This window comes from Prionailurus bengalensis, chromosome F2 (assembly GCF_016509475.1).
Source record: "Prionailurus bengalensis isolate Pbe53 chromosome F2, Fcat_Pben_1.1_paternal_pri, whole genome shotgun sequence".
In the NCBI taxonomy this organism is placed as follows: domain Eukaryota; kingdom Metazoa; phylum Chordata; class Mammalia; order Carnivora; family Felidae; genus Prionailurus; species Prionailurus bengalensis.
Genome location: NC_057353.1, coordinates 11892229 through 11912516, shown reverse-complemented (window position 1 = coordinate 11912516; position 20288 = coordinate 11892229). Strand labels below are relative to the sequence as shown.

The following is a 20288-nucleotide window of genomic DNA, read 5'->3' as shown; positions in this document are numbered from 1 at the left end:
GCTGCAGTCTATGTGCCGTTCACAGCATACAGAGCGAGGCAGGTTAGAGGCGGGACCAGGCAGGACTCAAGCGACATAGAACTGCGAGATCTTTTTGCTAAAGATTAGAGGCTCGGGTTCTCATTTCAGATGCATTCAGTCGATTTTCCTTTTTATTCAGTAAACAAAACGGAAAAAATACAAGTGCCTGCAAACTGAAAATGTGATTTTTTTCCCCCTCAGGACTGTATTTCATTCATTCTAAGACACACGTTTTTTCACGTCTCAATACATCAAAAGTATGTCTCACAACCATCTCAGATCTGATGAAAGACAGTAATAGAATATAACTGCATATATTCTGGATTCTAGGGTTTTCAAGTTTTATATTACCATCAGCTCATTAGTCATAACTCACTTAGGGGGCAATGTTAACTACTTGTCCACGTTCTTCCTTTTCTTATCGTCCTCTGTTTGTCATAGAAGATATAATAAGGAATATGGGAGATAAAGGCAGGGTAACGTAACTTCAAGGAGACATAACCTTTGAAGCTATTTTATGCTAAGTGCAAAGCTGTTACCCTCCTGTGAAGAAAATATAGCCTGAAAGTTTCTCTCGACTGCCTGTAGCCCAAATGTGTTTCTTCTAGGAGAAAGACACAATTCCAAGGTGAAAGAGTTCCAGATGCTAAAGTCTTCCTACCAGCTTACATCAACTCGCTCCAAGACACAATAAGCCTTTTAACTCAAGCTCGAAAACCTCAAGGGCTTTCTCCTCCACCTCCCAATATCAAAATCATGCTCACATATTTAAACAATTAGGTGAGACGTACAGAAGCTAGCACTAAATATGTCTGAAATTTGAGTGCTAAATGTGCAGTTAATATTAACCAAATTCAGATCTCATCTCTGCAAATTTTTTTTAAAGATGATTCTTGTTTTCTTTGACTTTAGAAAACTTTAAAAAGGAGGAGGGGGGGGAAGGGTTCTTTAAATTCAACCCTACTGCAGAACAAAATTTCTTCGGGAGAGAAAAAATAAGCCAATTACTGCTAAGTGATCTACAAAACAGAAAAACCCTGAGAGGGAAAAGTTGGGAGTATTTGTTTCAAAAATATAACTAGCAAAGGTGATTTTTGTTTTCCAGAAAATTTCCCTGGCTATACCACAAAACACTGAAAAATTTTCAGAGTCCTTCTTTCCACATAAGGTACCAGATAGTTTCTCGGTGGTGGTTTTTCCTGATTGTAAAAATGCCTTTCAGTTCGGGGCACGTGGTAGGTCAGTTGGTTAGGCGTCAGACTCTTGCTTTCAGCTCAGGTCACGATCTCACGGTCCAAAAGATCGAGCCCTGTGTCAGGTTCTGTGCTGATGGTGGGGGGACTGCTTGGGATTCTCTCTCCTCTCTCTCTGCCCCTACCCCCACTTGCTCTAGCACATGCTCTCTCTCTCTCCTCTCTCAAAATAAACAAACATCTTTTTTTAATCTTTCAGTTCAAAATTTTAAAAATATAAGAATTAAAAAACACCTGAATCCAAAGAACTGAGTTACTAACAGTTACTTAGTAAGTAATAACTTACTGAGTGTTAACAACACAACGAGCACTGTGCGAAGTATTCTAGACGCAAATGCACTGTTACGTTAATCCAAGTAAGTCTAAGAGGTAAGTACGATAGCATCTCCTTGTTACAGCTCAAGAAACTGAGTCTTAGATAAGTCAAAAGAAAACTTGCTTATGGTCACAGAGCTAATAAGTCGCTTGTCCAAAAGTTGCACAGCCAATACGTGGTTGGATAGAGATTCAAACCAGATCTATTTAACTACGGAATTGGAGCTTTTAACTAAGCGTAACTGCCAATCCCTAAAACCACTCATTTTTTAAATTGATGTATTTTCTCCAATCTTATCCTGTGCTTATAATTTAATTTGTATACAACTGGAACCACAGTTAATATTATTTTGGATTCTACTCTTACAAGCTTTATATTTTTAAAAAACATGACTTGTAATGCTTGCATAATATTCTAACATGAATATAACACAATTTGACGGTCTGTAATTTTTCACTGAGAAAAGAAATGCTGTGCCTTCTTACTCACAACAGCTGATTGGGTTGCAGATTCTTCCTTAGGATACACAGCGGATACAACTTCAAGGGCCGTTTATAAAGGCCTTGATACATACAATGCCCAGTTCCATTCCAAAATGTTTGTGCTTATTGAATTTCAGCCAGCGCTGAGCATGCAAGTTTCGCTAATATTCTGGCAGCCTCAAGAACATATTTCAGGGGCGCCTGAGTAGCTCAGTCTTGAGCATCCAATGCTTGATTTCTGCTCGGGTCATGATCTCATCATGGTCATGAGACCGAGCCCCGCATCAGGCTCCACACTGCATGTGGAGCCTGCTTAAGATTCTCACTCCGTCTCCCTCTGCTCTTCCCCAACTTGTACTCGAAATGAATGAAAGAATGATTTTTTTTTTTTTTTACTAATTTGACAAGGAAGGAAAAAGTACCTCATTTTAATTTGCATTTCTCTTACTACTCCACAATTTGAAAATTTTCATGTCCATTGGCAGTCACATTTTCTTTCTATGCATTACCTACTCATATCCTTTACTGGTTTTCCACGGGGCTGCGACTGTTTCTCTGCTGTATTCTCTCACAGAATATGCTGATGCGTCTTTTTAACAGGTCCGTATGTACACAAAGTAAATGAATTATAAAACAGGAGACTGTTCTCCCTAATGCTGAAACACATACATTTAAAAGAAAGTTGAGGGGTGCCTGGCTGGCTCAGTTGGTAGAGCTCTTGATCTTCGGGTCATGAGTTCAAGTCCCACACTGGGCATAAAGCTTACTTTAAAAATTTTGTTTTGGTTTTAATATTTATTTATTTTTGAGAGAGAGAGACACAGAGTGTTAGCGGGAGAAGGGCAGAGAGAGCAGGAGACACAGAATCCGAAGCAGGCTCCAGGCTCCGAGCTGTCAGCACAGAGCCCGACACGGGGCTCGAACTCACGGACCGTGAGATCATGAGCTGAGCTGAAGTCGGCCGCTTTAATATTGTGCCATTTCTTGACTTGGAAGTTGTACAACTTCATCCCTTAAGTAGCTTGACTTTGGAAACTTTTTTTTTGGTTTATTTTATGTTTATGTTTATTTTATTATTATGTTTATTTTATGTTTATTTTAATGTTTGTTTAATTTTGAGAGAGAGAGAGACACACACACACACAGAGTGTGAGCAGGGGAGGGGCAGAGAGAGAGACACAGAACCTGAAGCAGCTCCAGGCTCTGAGCTGTCAGCACAGAGCCATACGCGGGACTCGAACCCAAGAGCCGTGAGATCATGAGCTGAGCCAAAGTCGGATGCTCAACCGACCGAGCCACCCAGGCACCCCTGGAACCTTTGTAACGTGACCATTTTGTCTTCTCACACATCTTCCCCTCCTCAGATCTTTTCTCTTTCCGGATCTAGTCCAAGTTCAGAATATCAAAGCTAATTTCTCAGCTCCACAGCCAGCCCCCACCCGGCCCGCCCCACGCCCTCAGTCTCCACCGCTCCTCTTCAACCTCCCACAGCCGGGGTTCCGGCCACGCTGGCTGGCCCACTCCAACCACGCTGACTCTTTGCCTCTAGTCCCTCCTCAACTGCAGTCCGTCACATGTTGCCAAACTAACCTTTCAACTTCATTCCATCACGTGATGGAACTCAGCCTCTAACCGACACTCGGAACTTCCAAGTTCACCACAGCCCCCACCCTCCTCGTCTAGCCCTTCCTTCCCAGCCAACCGCGCCCCTCCCCGAGCCGGCCGGCCACTCTCAGGCCACGCTCAGCTGACCAGGGGCTGAGAGGAGGAGGGGGCAGGTGTGTGGCAGTGGCTGATCCCTCTCCCCCAGCTCCTATTCTCCCAGGGCGGACACGGGGGACCAAAGTCCTCTGCGCCGGCCCCTGCAGGATGCCGTGCGACAGCCGTCTGTTTCCCGCCGGGACCCCTGGCTGGCGGCATCTCCACGATTTTGTTCACGTTCCTTCTCAGCTACTTCCCTCTCCCGAAGGTCAGTGCGAGTCAGGTCTCCTGATCTCCGTTACCAAGCCCTGCACTGGCTGCTCCCGGTCGGTTGCTACTCCGCTGACTGTATCACACCTTTTTAGCACTCAATTACACACTTTGCTGTCCTGTTCCACACTGTCACATGTGGGTTGACCTGCACTTCCTAGCCACGGAGACCAATGTTAGTATCTCTCACACAACGTAGCACAGTTAGAACTGTTTAATGTACAAACATTAAAGTCATACCGAAAAGTGAGCGGGAATATTCTAAAGACCTGCATACTCATGATTCTATTATCTTTGAAGGGAGTTCATGAAATTACAGCTTTCACCAGGCATACTCAGATTTCCAAAAACTAAAAAGATCTTAACATAAACCTCACAGAGAAATTGCCATTTACTCTTTAGAGATGGAAATCTGAAAACATTATTGAATTTTTCTCTGTCGTTAACCGGCCATGACTTTGCATTCGTTAAAGTCCTTCCTAGGGGGCTCCTGGGTGGTTCAGTCGGCTGAGCGCTTCAGCTCAGATCACGACCTCACAGTCTGCAGGTTCAAGCCCCGCATCAGGCTCACTGCTCTCAGCACAGAGCCTGCTTCAGATCCTCTGTCTCCCTCTCTCTCTGCCCCTCCTTTGCTCTCTCTCTCTCTCTCTCTCTCTCTCAAAAATAAACATTAAAAAAGGAAAACCTTTCTGGATTAAAAATAAAATAACAAATCTTTCCTGGAATTGACGTGGTTACACCCCTTTACATAAAGGCTTGCTCTAACATGGATTTGGATAGGCCTGGTTTTCTGTAACCCCATTCCTAAAAGCCTGATGTACTTCAGTGAGCCTGTGAGTCAGGCGTCCGCCCCGATTCCTGTGTCACCAAACGGCCCCTCCCCGGGCTACCATCACCCACTCCGGCAGTGACTTAGGTCACACCCATTTCAGCAAGGAATTCCCTCCCCAAAGCCTTTCAGTCCCTAGTGTCATAGCTTCCCCTCCAACCCCACATTAGAACACGGACATCACCGTGCTAACCGACAAAAGCCCTGGAGGGACCCGTGGTGCACCTCAAGGGCCTGCTGGAAACACCACCACGGTGGGAAAGTGCGTCGGACGATGGGGTTTGAGGAGGCCAAACACCTCTCGCCTCCTCTTCCCCACGCACGTTCTGAACGAACTTTGAGACAGCCAAGCAGGGCGTGCCGCCTGTCACCGAGAAGGCCAGCAAGGCCTCGGGCACAGGAGAACGTCACGCTGCCGGAGACAGAGCCTCCACATCACGCTCGTGCAGAGGCCTCTCTGGCCGTCCCACAAGGAACAGAGGGGGAAGCAGAGCCCGGGCTTTGCAGGCAGCCCCGCCCCACAGCAGGCTCCTAAACCCCCAGTCAGGGTGGTAGGAGGCAGGCAGCAGCCGCCTAGGCACCGAGGAAAGCTGCAAAAGGGCAGGAAGTGGCGGGGGGGCGGGGGGGCCTGTCCCCCAGACACTGGTTACTCCTCGGCTCTCCTCCGGTGCAAGGAACAATGACGGCAAAGGCCCAGCAGGCCCGGGACTGCGTTCTAATAGCCAAGCGGGTGTCAGGGAGAGTGCAGTGTAGTGGAAGGAGCGAGGATGCCAGGACACAAGAAGAGGGCACCCTCCAAAGAGAAGGAGCCTGCAGCAGGCCAACGGCGGCCAGGATCCGGGGAGCCAGGAACTGGCGACATCAGTGCAGGCTTGAGATGTGGGGCCGAAATTCAAGAGAAAGAGCTCCGTTTGGACTTTCGGGCTTTTGTTATGCTTTGGCAGGAAGGAAGACTTGGGTTTTAGACAGGTTGGGGACATCAAGGATAGAAGTACGGGAGAGGCGCTGGAAACAAAAATACAGATTGAGGAGTTAATCACACGGAAGCAAGAGCTGACACCGTGGGCCCAAGATCAAGCCGAGATCAAGACCCTGAGCGCAGGTTGTCCACAGGGAGTAGGAAGAAGAGGAAGGAGGAACTGTGAGGGCATCAGAGGCGAGGCCCAGAACCCAGCGGTGCCCCCGTGCCAAGGTTCAGAGGGACGAGCGTTAAGAGGCCAGGGTGGGTAGTGAGGGCTCAGGCAGAAAGGAAGGGAGGAGAGGTGAGAAAGAGCCTCCGTGTGGATGCTCCCCTTCACCCGTCCACGTGAGCATCCTCTTATGGACATTCTGCCAGGCAGTCTTCAAAGACGGAGCCAACCCACTCGCCACACTACTGTGTTGACATGACTCCCATTTTAAAGTTATTACGGGCCCTTGCAAACGACACGGGCTTGAAATGGGCTGTCCCAGAATAGTGCCGCTGCACGTTCACCTGTTCATTTTTCGTCCATCCGCCACATAAACTGGAACCGCACGGACCCCAAGGTTTTAATGATTCTGGGCCAGGAACGAAAATAAAATGTCACAAATACAAAACAAGCTATGGTCCATCCCTTTTAGCACCACCTTTAAAGTGGGCTCGATTTTTAAACTCTTTTAAAAAAAATTTTTTAAACGCTTATTTATTTTTGAGACAGAGACAGAGCGGGGGAGGGGCAGAGAGAGAAGGAGACACGGAATCTGAAGCAGGCTCCAGGCTCCGAGCTGTCAGCACAGAGCCCGACGCGGGGCTCGAACTCACCGACGGTGAGATCGTGACCTGAGCCAAAGTCGGACGCTTAACCAACTGAGCCACCCAGGGCGCCCCATCGATTTTTAAACTCTTAACCTGTTTGTCCGTCGTCACCCCTTCTATTAATTGGTCTGCCGACTCGCAGCTACATCTGACTCATTTGCATGTGAGAGAATAACATCACTTGCGATATTGAAAAAAAATACTGTAAGAATATATGTATCGGGTTTCCTTTCTCCTAAGCTATTTTACATTTCCCGGGTATGCCCACCGTGTAACTAACACGTTTACCCAAATGTGTGGCTTTTTAGAACACGTGAGTAACACCTAGATAAAAATTTAGTCAGCTTTTAGATGGATGGCCCACATTCTAATTCAGTAGGGTGGCAGTAGAGGAATCTGCATTTTTAGCAAGTGCTCCAGATGACTGCGTTAATTCTAAAGAATGAGAATGATAAATATCCATTTTAATATTAGTTATTCTAATCTTTCTATGTCAACTTTTTGTTCCCTTTTCTTTATTTTGGGGAGAGAGAGAGAGCACACGTGAGCGGGGAAGAGGAGCAGACGGACAGAGAGAGAATCTTCAGCAGGCTCCGCGCTGAGCTTAAGACATGGGGCTTGATCCCGCGACACTGGGGTCATGACCTGAGCAGAGATCAAGAGTTGATGCTCAACCAACTGAGCCATCCAAGTACCCCATCACCTCAACTTTTAAAATAACTATATAAAATCCTGAAAATCACCTACATGGACTCAGTTTATGGTCCCTCGGAAAAAACGGATGAAAAAGCTACCTCAGCCCAGCTCACCACTGCACTCTTCTTAAAGACCAATGGATGCATTATTTCCGCAAAGCAACCTTCTGAATCCCGTTGAGGTAGAAGGTGGAAAGGAGGAGATAAAAACATTCTTTAAAAGCTGCTTTCCTTCCCCCAAAATGATGGATGCGCATTTTCTATGCAACTGTCTCAAAACGTACAAAAGGGAAAGGTGGGGTTCCTTTTACAAAGTAGAATACTGGAAGAGTAAGAAACACACAAGTAAATTTCACAGGGATACGTATTAATGCCGTAGTGCTTTGAATCAAAAGCCCCATTTCCTTACCTCTAGCCTGGTGTCGGTAGGTGAAAAAGTCAAATCTCTTACTAGATCCAACAGCTGGCCCAAGCAGCCATTTTTAGAGAAGGTGAAGGTAATAAAGAGTCATTTTCCAGCTTTGCCAAAGGAAGATGTTGTTGTTATTATTATTGTTGTTATTATATTATTATATTATTATTATTATTATTGTCATTATTACCACGGCAGTGACCCATAAGGGAAAGTACCAATGATATGAGCCATTTCCCAAAGTTCGAAAAAGCCTGAGTGGCAGAGAATGACAGTCGTTCCTCAACATCAACCATTCTGCTCGCAAAAGCCTGGGTTTCCGGGCAGCCCCTTGGACAGCTCACTGCCTTCCGCTCACCACACCGAGACAGTCAAACGATGCTACGACACACTTTGCAGCTGCAGCACAGTGGCACTGCTTGCCAGCCAGCAACCCAGTTACAGCAGCGTCACCACCGGTGAGCTCAGCCGTGTGGGGAAAGGACCCTACTGCGTTATGGCACTGTGTTCTCACAGATGTATTTGAAAGCACAGAAGACAGCGCCTTCCTTATCCTGCCGGACCCCAGCAGCCAAAGGGAATGACTCTCAGCAGCCCATACCAGCCACAGAGTTCCTGAAAACACCAGCCCAAATGTATATTTTTGTTTTTTAACGAGAGGGGAAAATGGAAAACTTAAAATGCTAATTCCAGTGATAAACCTAGCTCTGAAGCTTAACACAATCAAGACAAAAATTAAAACTTGAATTGCACACACACACACAAAAATAGCAAAGCTTAAGTTTTAACTAGAAGCTCACTGTATTCAAGCTAGTCAACGGTTTGGGCGGGGGTGGGGGGTACCCTATAAATATCAGGAAAATCTGGAAACATCACCATAGAATATTTCTACAGGGAAGAGCGGTATTAGGATTTGGGACTTTATTTTTTTAACGCCCTAGTAGAAAAAGAACACACATCCACTCCATAACATACAAGTCTACTGATTTATACATTTGAATTTTATCCCTATTTAAGCCATGCAACGTATGGCTGCGGAAGATGGCATGCTCTCCCGTGCGTTAGCGGAAACGCTTCACAAGGAGGAAGCACATTCACCCAAGTTAACATAACTACAAAGAACAAGTGACTGGGAGCCTCAGTAGCATCCCAGGTTCTTTCCTGGGCAACTCAAGTCCTATGTAAGGAGAAAAGGATGGTAAATGTATTACAACTTGGATAAACGCTGGCAAGAGACGTTGAGGAAGTCAATTCTGTAGCAAACTGAACACTCGGATGCCGGCTCTTCTTGGACTGACAAAGGAACACAGGAGCGGAACACCAGTTAAGTCTCACAATGAGCACGCATCTTTTAGGTTGAAACCATTCGCAATTAAGAAGATACAACATCTGAGGAAAAGAAGCTTCAGAGCTGTAATTCGTTAATAGACACCTTTCTGCCTCTCAGTTTCTCTCCAGGAGGCAACCCTCCAAAATACAGGTCTGTAAGATCTTGATAAGCTCTTCCTACCCTTCTAAGGCCTACATCATCTTGACGGGACCAAAGCAACTTTCGCAGAGAGGTTAATGCCAGGCTATTAAATGAGCCTGCCCTGATTGGAGTCTGAAGTCTAGCTGTGATTGGGGGCAAATTTACTAAACGATCTCTAAAACTCCATTTCCTCGCCTATAAAATGGCAATTATTGTTCCTACCTCAGCATTTTGGTTCCTCCTACTTCAGGATTCAGGGAAACCAGCTCACGTAAATAAGGAGTTGAGCAAAATGGGAACTTGTCACAAAAAGTCCATGCTCCGTAAGTGTTAGCTACTGAGATCAAGCCCTTAGGGTCAGTCACCGTTACTTAAGAAACTTTTGGTTTTGACACAATTGCTTTAACTTGCAGTAAAGATGCAAGAACGGTACAGGGAACTCCCATGTATCCATATTTGTCAGCTGTTTGCATTTTGCCCAACCGTTTTATTTTGCTCTTAAAGTCGCTTTTCAGTGAAAATACAATGGAATAAATAAAACGAAAGCTGTCTACACTCCGTCTCTTCCACTGTCGTGCCAGTCTCAATAGCAGTGGAATTCGAAGGGAACTACCCCGGAGCCTTCCCCTCCCAGAGTAAGGGAACGTTCTCACTTTCCAGGTGCTACTCACACCCCAGACCCTGGCCCCAAATCTACTTCCACTTCAGATCCCATCTCGTCTCTTCCTTAAGCAATAAAAATAGTTTGGAGAGGACAGGACCGAATCCAATGTTCAGCAACCTGAAGACCAAAAGCTACAGATTGCGAGAACACGCGATAGCCCTCCAGTCTGAATTGTGAGGTTCTAATGTTCCGGAACCGATCAAATACGCCCACACCACTGCCTGTCTAGGATGACACCATCCAGCATTTTTGGAGAAGTGCACGTTTGGGGCAAAGAAGGAATGACTGGTTGGCTAGCAAGACAGCCACCATTCAGGTCGTTGGTGGGTATCTTAAATATAGCTCGAGAGGAAGAGCTACTCCCTCAAATTTGTCGTTTTTATACCTGGAATATCTCAACTGCCTCTGAGTAACCAACAAGAAGTTAGCTAAATAACATCTAGTTATACACCAGGAGAAGGGCACATATAATTTTATGTCTCCTCCTGAGGAAAAGTGAAAATGGCACAGCCAGTCGCTAATGCAGCCCCCACTGATTCCTTTCTAGTCATAATTTGGGGTTCCAGGGGCTGTTGAAATAAAAAAAAAATCAAGGGGTGCCTGGCTCAGTCAGTTGAGCGTCCGACTTCGGCTCAGGTCATGATCTCACAGTTCATGAGTTCGAGCCCCACGTGGGGCTCTGTGCTGACAGCTCGGAGCCTGGAGCCTGCTTCGGATTCTGTGTCCCCCTCTCTCTCTGCCCCATCCCCACTCATGCTCTGTCTCTCTGTGTCTTAAAAATAAATAAAACATTAAAAAAAATTTTTTTAAATCAAGACACATGGTTTAATAAGCTCAATGATAAAGAGTTAGCTAATAGTAATAAAAACTATTCAGTACATATGCCACATACTATACCAAGTGCTTTGGGTAAAGTATCTCACTTAATCTTCCACCATAACCCTGGAGCTGGTAGTCTTATTATTTCCATTTTTATGATTCACTCCTTGATCTATCTGATGTCAGAACTCAAGTTCTCAGCCACCACAGAATAAAAACGTCTATAAAACAATTGCTCTCGCCTCCATGGGAGAGGAAGGGCATAAAGAGCAAAAGGCTTGGGACCTAGTCATTAGACATGTGACCCCACAAATACAGGAGGCACAAAAAGAGGAAGCGAGGACAGAAATAACCTGGACTGACTGGCTATAGCAATAGAGTAGGACATAGGAGTACAGGGCGCTGCTGGTAGTTTGCCTAAAAAAGACAGAACTGATGGCCTCAGAGCTGGTCGACAGAGCAAGATGGCTACACATGCAGATTCTGGATACTGGCCGATCTGGATTCAAATCCCTCCTCCATCACTTGCTAGAGTTGTGAGGCCCTGGACGATTTACCTCTCAACCCAGGTCCCCACATCCACAAAATGGAGATAATAATTCTACTCACTTCCTAGGTTCTGATAGGTAAATGAAACAACCCATTAAAACACTCCGCATCATGCCTACTTGATTGGAAATGCTCAATTAATAACTGGTGGTTAGTAGTTATGCTATCGCTGGTATTTTTAATGCTGTTTCGTGATTTCTACACCACTTTGGCCGATTGCCCCGATCCACGCCTAATAGAAAAAATAAAGTTTTTTAATTTAATCAAGATTTATAACTTCTCAAGATGAGTCTGCATGATTGTTCTGACAAAATCAATACACCTGCAATTGGCCAAAGCAAAATCCCAAGCACAAACAAGGTCAAGTATACAAGAATATAAAATACTGCAATAGAGAGGTTTCAAAAAAAAGTTCACCTTGAGGATGTAGGCTAACAGTCTCAATATGTTAGTCCCATCCATAAATAAAGTAATTTCTAGACCTGTACACTTTAAAATACATCACCAATCAAGGCATATTTTTTGATAGTAACCTGGGCCCAAATCGATTTTATTATTCACTTAGTGCAAAGGCAGGAACTGCCTTGGAAACTAAAGCTTATCATTCTACAAGGGACGTCTCACTATTTGCCTTAGTATCACATTAAACATAATAGTTTTTAGATGTGTTAAAATTATAGACATTTGCTAATTATGTTTTAAACATCAACAGAATGGATTCTGTTACGGGTATCTTACAGAAGAATATCAAGAGAACAAAGTGGACTCTTAAAAAAAAAAATGAAAGTAGTCCCCCAACTTGCCACAGAACTAGGGGAAAAAATTAATCACTGAGGTATCATGTATCCTTTATCATACCTACTGCAACTCCTGGGTAAAAATCTCTTAAGTGAAGGATACCAGGATACCAGGGAGAGTACACGACGTGTCAAAAGTAACAACACAGGTGTCTGATCCCCTGCCTTTCCCTACACAAAGTTTCAATGTGGCAATCCAGGTCTCGATGTCCCCGTGCTGACGGTGGCTCTTTGCCTGCCCTCCCCCGCCCCCAATTCATGAGATACTTGGTGGAAAAGTCAAATCTGCTATCTCATTGGCCGCTGCAGAGTGGGGCTGGGAGAGGGGAGGGCAAATAAACATCCTCTTTCTTCTTCCACTAACACCCACATCACAGGAACCAGCATGCAGCTTTCCACTGAGTGTCTGCGAAGCCAATGATTTCTTAAACTAGAAGAATACACTGTTGATGAGACCAAAGAAGAAAATATATTTTAAAACAATCAAGTTGAAGAAACAGTGTTATAAGTCAAAGAGTAGGTGACCACAGTCCATCAGAAGGTAGAGTCAACACGCCAAGCTTTTCTACTATTCCACCAAATGGGAACATCCTACTCCTGAATTTTACATTTTGCCAAATAATCGCTCACAACAGCTAGCGGTAAAATTCTCAGATGAAGCGTGTCCCTATGACCAATGTAAGTCCCTAAATTAGCCTGCAAAGCCACACAATCTTGCCTACCCTGAAGGAGACGGGAAGGACTCTGGCAGACATGACCACATCACAGTGGCCATCAGAAAAGCCTACGAGGGGCAATGTAAATGAAAGTACCTTTGAAACAGACCCCTCCCCAAAGGCAACGCGTCCCAGAAAAGATATCTTTAAGTCTGATTTATAACAAAAATACGTGGGTAACAGCATCACCTACGTAAACCAACAAATACAAAAACACAAACATTTCCCTAAAATGCTGTTTCAAGATAAATGTTCAGGATCGTCATAGTTTATCTCATTAGAAGCTTCTCTGGATTTAGCAGTTAGCATCTCTCATTTGCTACCAACCATGCTGTATAATCCACTTTTTATAACGATCGAACAAAGTGTCTTTTAAGGTAATTTGCATATCAAAGTTTACACATACTCCACTAAAAACCAGGTAAGTAATCTACCTCGGATGGCGTTTTGTCCGGATGGCGTTTTGTCCACAATCGTTGAAGTACTGTATTCATTTCTACCACACCCGTGTATGACACCGGCCCCTAAAATATGCCTGAGCACAGGGGGGACCCACCAGCTATCAGCTGAGCACCCAAGGACCTTGTGTCAGGACACAACTAGCAACAGACATCCACCGGCACAATGCGGAGGTACAGAAGAACAAGATGTGGCAGAGCCTGCTTACCACAGGATTCTATTCTCCGTCTATGGTAAGCAAATTCCTACCAAGTGCTACGTATTAGGCAAGTAGTAAACCAAGTGCCATAGAACAAAATGCAAATAACAGAGGTTTCTGCCCACCCCACCCCCCCAACTCATTGACCCTCACCAGCACTCCTTGATGGGCTCACCCTACACCATCTTTTGAGAAAGCTGGCAGATTATCTGGGGAAAGTTCTGGAACGCTACCGGCAATGGAAGCAAGACTCAGCAATGGCATCACGGTCCACTATCTGCCACCTCAGTCATATGCTATCAGAACTGGTAAACACCCTCCTCAAGTCTGGTCCCCGACAGGTGCTCCCTGCCTCAGGAAACAGCATCACCAGCCAGTCAGCTAGCCAAGCAGGGTATGTGCTAGAAACGTACATTCCCCGACACCTTCTCCCTAAGAGCCAATCTATGCTCAAGTCCTGTTCATCGAACATCCTAGGCGTTTCTCAGACCAGTCCGTTTTTCTCCATCCCCACGGCCACCGATTTGTCCAAACCATTATTACTTCCCCATCGCACGGACCACAACGTCAGCAGGCTGGATGCTGTCCCTGACCTATTCTCCCTCCTCTGCCCCATCGCCAATTCAGTCTTCCACAAAACCTGAGTCTGCTCATGTTAAATACTGCTTAACACTCACCAGTGGCTGTTTAATTTTTTTTTTTAATCCCAAATTCCATATCCTTTAAGCCCCAGCCAGGCTGACCTCGGCCTGCCTCTCTAGTCTCATCTAGCTGCTCTCTGTGCACCTCAAACACGCTACCTGCCTCTACCATCATTCAGATGGCAGCGCTGAAGCCACTTCCTAAGGAGTGACACCCCACACAGCTAGATGAATCCCCAAGTCTCTCTCATTCCTCCCGATACCCACTGCATAGCACCTGGGACAGTGCCGTTGCTTTAGTTCTGGTTTCTCTGGGTCCACCATGTCTTCTCCTGGCAGCACTGTATTCCCAGCACAGCACCTTGCAGGTGGCAGGGACCCAAGAAATACTCGAACTGATGAACAAGAAAACAGACAAATAAGGAAAACTGACCGCCGTCCAGAGGCATTTGCCTGACACCTACAGCAATTCAGTGGCTAAAAGGGCCACCGAGGAAAGTGTCGCCGATTCCACACTGGCATAAGCACACAAGCCCACGGAGCACTCAGCCTTTTACGGCCAGGTTATGCTTCTGCATTCCTGGTCTACATTATTTTTTTAACAGAACCCTCTAGAAATACTTCGCTGAGAAAACAATCACCCTTGCAGTCACCTAACGTTAGTTAAAAGGTACAGGAATCCAGTTACGGGAATGAACACAAGCTTCTAAAATGAAAACAGTAACCAAATCTTGGAATAATTATCTCTACATTTTTCTACATGGATAGTCATAGTTTTCCAAAGCAAAAAAAAATAAAAAATAAAAAAATAAACCTCCAAACTACTACACGGTAGAGACAGATAAATTATCATTGGCTTAAGAACGCCTTTAAGACCTACGTTATATCCTTAAGCCAAAGGTACTTTTTGCTCAGAACGAAAGAGGGAGAGCTAGCCTCCTCCAGAGCCAGCTCAGTCATCCAACAAAGACAAACCCGGTGCCTCCCCTATGCCAGCACCGAGCTAGGCACCAAGAAGACAACAATGACCAACACGGCTCTGCAGTAAGTGGGTGACCAGCCAGATGCAGCTCATTTAATTAATCTCTCTGGGCTTCAGTTTCTTCATCTGTAAAATGAGAAAGCGGGACCAGCTCTCCAAGGTCCACACACTCTACATGTCCAAAGTTCCACTAAGGATTGTAAGATGAATTTCTATTTGACAAAATCATGACGGTTTCCTACTGCTCTTTGTTATCTTTATCACGCAGGTGTGGTTTCATTTAAGAGTTTTAATATATTGATGAAAGTAAAATACTAAAGAGCAGTAGTAGCATTTTTAATTACCTTCCCAGCTCCTAACCACCTCCGTGATCAGCTATGGAATTCTGCCGTAATCGCAACCCGGCCTGAATGGTACCCAAACTGAAATACAACATCACATCTTCATATTTTTATAGAACAATTAAGCGATCGTTACTCCCAACTTCTTTTATACTCCAACATCATCCATCATCCTTGAGTATCAAAGGTTTTCTTTTAGAAGTAATACAAAATAACGAAGCTTTCTAGAAAAACAAAAGGAAAATTTTATCTCCCAAACTAATAAAGCTATATGGCTTCATAGGAAGTACTGATAAGATACACAGTACCACTAAATGCTGAACTGCTAGTGACATGGAAACATAGCTCTTCAGAAAGATACACAAACGTGTCCATACGAATGGACAAGACAATGAAGAGTCACCCAGGGCCCATGCGTTCCTGACACGTCTCCATCCACATCACCCCAAATGTCCCTTCTCCGTCTTTTTCTAGCGAATGTGGTGAGCTTCGTGACCTAGATCTATTTAAGTGCTTGTTTGTTTACATCCAGAAAGCGGCTGAATACTGAAAGGGAATCACTTTGTTACAAAGCTGAAGTTTTACGGGCCATTGTTTGTAGTCACACATTTTGCTCAGCCCTGACTAAGCATTTTTATTCTTGCAATGCCTTATTTATAGATAAGATGGCCACAGCATCTGCTATCAAATCCGAAAGGCCAAATATGGACAATAAATGATGAAAGATAATGGCTCCCTCCAAAGTTAACCTTAAAAGTTAAACGTGAGTGTTTGGTTACCTAAAGAAGTCTCTCCTACTGGAGGGGAAACTCTCTGAGGGGAAGCATCGCCTCTCCTGTGTCGTGTACACTCTGAACCGTCTACCAATGATCACTGAATCAACAGTAGTAAATAATGGATGGTGACTTTCTAGCAAGCAAACTTTCTCAAGCACAGGGAAGAAAATGTTGTAAGCCTAGGTCTGAAACAACTACTCTACACTTGGCACTTAGATTACTCCGTGGGTCACACAGAGCTCCTACACTGAAGCACTCAGACCGTGTTCTCTCATAGATGAAAGTACTCTTTTTGCTAAATTGACCTCACTGCTTAAAAACCATACTATTCCTATAAATATCACATTATTGACTGTGTTTGTATGAGAAAAAAAGTTGTAATATCTCTTTGATACGTTATCATAAAGGTACCCCTTGTGCTATTCGTTTTAACTCAATAAAAGACTCTCATGAAGAAAGTTTTGGAAATTGTCCCGTAAGTTGAACTGATTGAAAACTAAACCAAGTACAGGTGAATCTACAAAAGTTCTATTCTAAAACTAAGTTACTGGGTGTGTTATTTTGAACTTGACTTCTATATTTAAACTTGGGGAAAAGACACCATTATTTTGTCCTCAAAAGAGGAAAATAATGTTTGAGTTTTTAAACCATCACCATCATGTGTGCACAACCTGTATCATTTCTCTACCCTGACTTCCATGTCAAGAAAAAGAAGCCATTTTTTTAAGTTAAATTAGAAATACTCCTGTTGATTAAACCAACGTAACTAGAGTCTGGAATTCACATACCAGTCTATACTATTATTCCTTTCTTACCTAAAAATTCATTTGAATCTTGAAAACCCCAGGAAAAAAAAAAAATTCCTCAGGCTTCAATTTACTGGCTTGCACAGAGGGAGGAAAAAAAAATAGAATATATCAAGAGAATATAAATGATAAAATACATAGTGCTGGAAAATAATTCTTAAGTGTCACCGTGAGGAAATTCACCTGTTACAAGCCTCACAAGAATCCACTATTCCCTCATCAGGACACTAAAAACGGGAGAATGCCATATTCCCACTATTGGGCAAAATAAGAAAATTTAGTTCCTAAAATCTATCGCCAAGTACCTATCCACTTCCAAATTCTGTTTACTTTGTAACTTTTTTCTACAGTACACATTTTCCAGGGAAAATAAACTTTTCGTGAGCAAATCTGAAAGACATAAAATGTCTCCTACTTATTATTACCTAGAAAGGCAAAACAAGTACTGCTCCGTGCCCCAAGCATCTAGCTTTCAGCCTCTTTATTATCATTGTCAATGAATGGGCCCCAGTCAAATGAAAGCTGCCATTTTAGGGTAAAGACTGGAGGGCTTCTGTTGTGCAACAGCAAGACAAAAACACTCCGCGACAGATGTACTCTGGGGGCTGGGAGACGGATTCAACTTCATAAAATCACTGCTCAAGTTATTTCTGAAATAAGAATTACCTAGTACTCACACATTACTACAATCTAAATAGAATTATAACTGGGATAAATCAGGTTCCCATGCTGCTAAGGTCGTAGTCACTAAGATTTGTTTGTCATCGTTAGAATGGATCTGTAAGGAAATAAAGAGAACTATTTTTTTTTTCCTATCTGATTATTACGGATAGTGAGAACTCCCCCCTCTCCTTATTGGGAGAGAATTGGGGGGAAATACACTCCACCTCTTTGAAAGGTATTGCCCACTGCGAAGACGGCTTAAATTAATATTTTTAGAAAATAAAAATCTGGGCCTTCACACAAATCCTTTAAAAATAAATTAAAATATTTAACGTACCCCAGAAATCAGGCCCAGAGGATGGGCCGATTTCAAGATAAGTTATTTAAATCGATTGCTAGATAATATACAATGGGAAACTAAAAAGTATACTTAGCGAGTGGAGAGCTGGATAGTGTATCTAATTCTAGCAATTCAAAAGGAAACTCTCCATGTGGGTTGCTACTTTTCTTTTGTCCATTGTCTGTTCAGAAGAGGGGGAAAAAAAACTAGTTTAAAATCGAGGCGTGAACAGTCTCTAAAAGTGACCTCCGGGAAAACCGTCCGACCCATAGCAGGAGCACTCCCCGCGCCGCCCGCTCTACGGGGGCGCTCACAAAGCGGGCGGCCGGCCGGGAGTTTGGGGTGCGCTCCCACGGCGCGGGGCTCCTCGAGGCAGAGCCATCCGGAGAAAGGCGGCTCGGTAATGATGGCTGCTCGGGGCCGGCGGCTCCTTCCCCGGAGCCTCCCGACCCCCCCCACCCCCCCCCGCCCGGGATCCGCCGCCCTCCCCACCCCACCCCCCCACCCCCGAGCGGCGCTCGCGCGGACGCGGCTGCCCTGCACCGCAACCCACCGGGTGCCCGCGCCCCTGCACCCCCGGTGAGCCCAGTCCCCGGTGCGAACCAAACAAACAACGCGTCCCCCGCCGCCCTCCTTCCTCTCCCCGCTGACCGCTTGGCCTCCAGCCACCTCGGCCGTTCACGCTCCGAGCCGCGGATCTCTGCGGGGGCAGAGCGCACCCGGGCCACCGCGGGGGCCACCTGGTGAACCCCCCCGCCCCACGGCGCTGACCCCCGGCGGGGTCGGGGGGTGGGGAAGCCGAGTTGCCCTAGGGGGGTTAAAGTCGCTATTATGCAGTCGCCGCCGCCGGCCCGGCCAGCTCGGCAAGGTGGGGTCCCCTCCTCGCCGCGCCTCCCCGCGCTCGCCCCGGCCCCGCTCCCTTTCTTCTCCTCCTCGAGCACTTGGGAGCCGCCGGGGAGCCCCGGGAGCCCCCAGCTCCGGGCTCGCAACTCCGCGCCCGCGGCCGGCACCGGCTGGGGTCCCGACGCCCCCAGCGCCGCGTGTTCGCGCCGCCCCCGCCCCACGCGGTGCCCCGCGCACTTTCCCCGCCGCCGACCCACCTCGCCCGGTGGCCGTCCCCGCGCGGGCCGGCGCCGCCGCGCCAGGAGGGACGCACTTTGTTCGCGCCGGTGCGGCCGCCGCTCCCGGCGAGCGCGGCGTGGTCGGTCCGGAGCGGGGGGCGGGGGCGGGAGGCGGGGGTCGCCGCCGTCCCCGAGCCGCCGCCGCCGCTCAGCCGCCCCGCGCCCGCGCGCCCATCGCCCACTCGCACTTGAGTTGGAGCCCAACTTTTCCTCCTTCCTTTTTCTTTCGAATGGAGCCGGCAACTCGTGCTCGGCGCCGGCGGGAGGAAACGCGCTCGCGCTCCCCCGCGCGCAGACACGCTCCCTCCTGTCCCCCGTCCCCCCCCCACGCCGGCAGCACAACAAAAAGCCATTTACATGCGAGGAAGTGACCCTCGGCCGGACCGCGCGCCCCCGCCGCCGCCGGCCCCGCGGACGCAGGCAAAAGTTGGGGCGCCGGGCGGCGCTCGGGGCGCGGGTTCGGGCCCCGCGGGCGGCGACGCCGGCGACACGGCTCGGGCGGCGCTGCGCTCCAGCGCCGGCCCCGGCCCCCGCCCGCCCTCGCCCCTCGCCCCGCACACGCCCAACTCCTCGCTCCCAACTCCTCGCGCGGCCCCGGCCCCGGCCCGGAGCGATTTCCTGCCGCCGCCGCCCCTCCCGGAGGCGCCCGGCGAACTCTCGCGCTCACCGGGTCGGTCGGTCGGGCTCCTCCGCTGCCCTGTGCCGAGGGGAAAACAAAACGCAGAGCGGGCTCCGGAGTTGGCTCGGCGGCCGCGGCCAGGGGGCTAATCCACGGGCGCGGAGTTGGCCAGGGGCGAACGGGGCTCTGGCGAGTTTCAGGGTCTCCGGGTCCCCGGGCCGCCTCTTCAGCGGCGCTCCTTTGTGTAATTTCACTCGATTCAAGTTTAATCCGATAGTTCCCGAGCACGAGCGCGTCCGCACTACCACGGCTCAACCCCCGCGCCGCCGCCGCCGCCGCCGCCGCCGCCGCCACCGCTGCCGCCGCCGCCGCCGCCGCCGCCGCCGCCGCGGCCCCAGCACGCCAGCGCCTGCGCGCGCCCGGCACGCCGCGCGCGCCCGAGGCCGCGGGGCCGCGCGCGCCCGCCGCCGGCTCCCTCAGCGCCGCGCCCGCGCGCCGCCACCTGACGTCAGGCGCGCCTGGCATAATTTATGCAAGAATTCGGCCGGGGTGGCGGAGGCCGAGGGAGA

The 20288-nt window shown here is 47.4% G+C and overlaps 1 protein-coding gene across 1 annotated transcript in view; it reads right to left on the bottom strand.

The window, feature by feature from the left end:
• CHD7 (chromodomain helicase DNA binding protein 7) overlaps nt 1-20053 on the bottom strand; it is a 190341-nt gene extending 170288 nt beyond the window's left edge. The window contains 1 exon segment of the mRNA XM_043601135.1: nt 19768-20053. The gene's annotated coding sequence lies outside the window, so the exon portion shown is untranslated.
• Between the last annotated feature and the right edge of the window lie 235 nt (nt 20054-20288).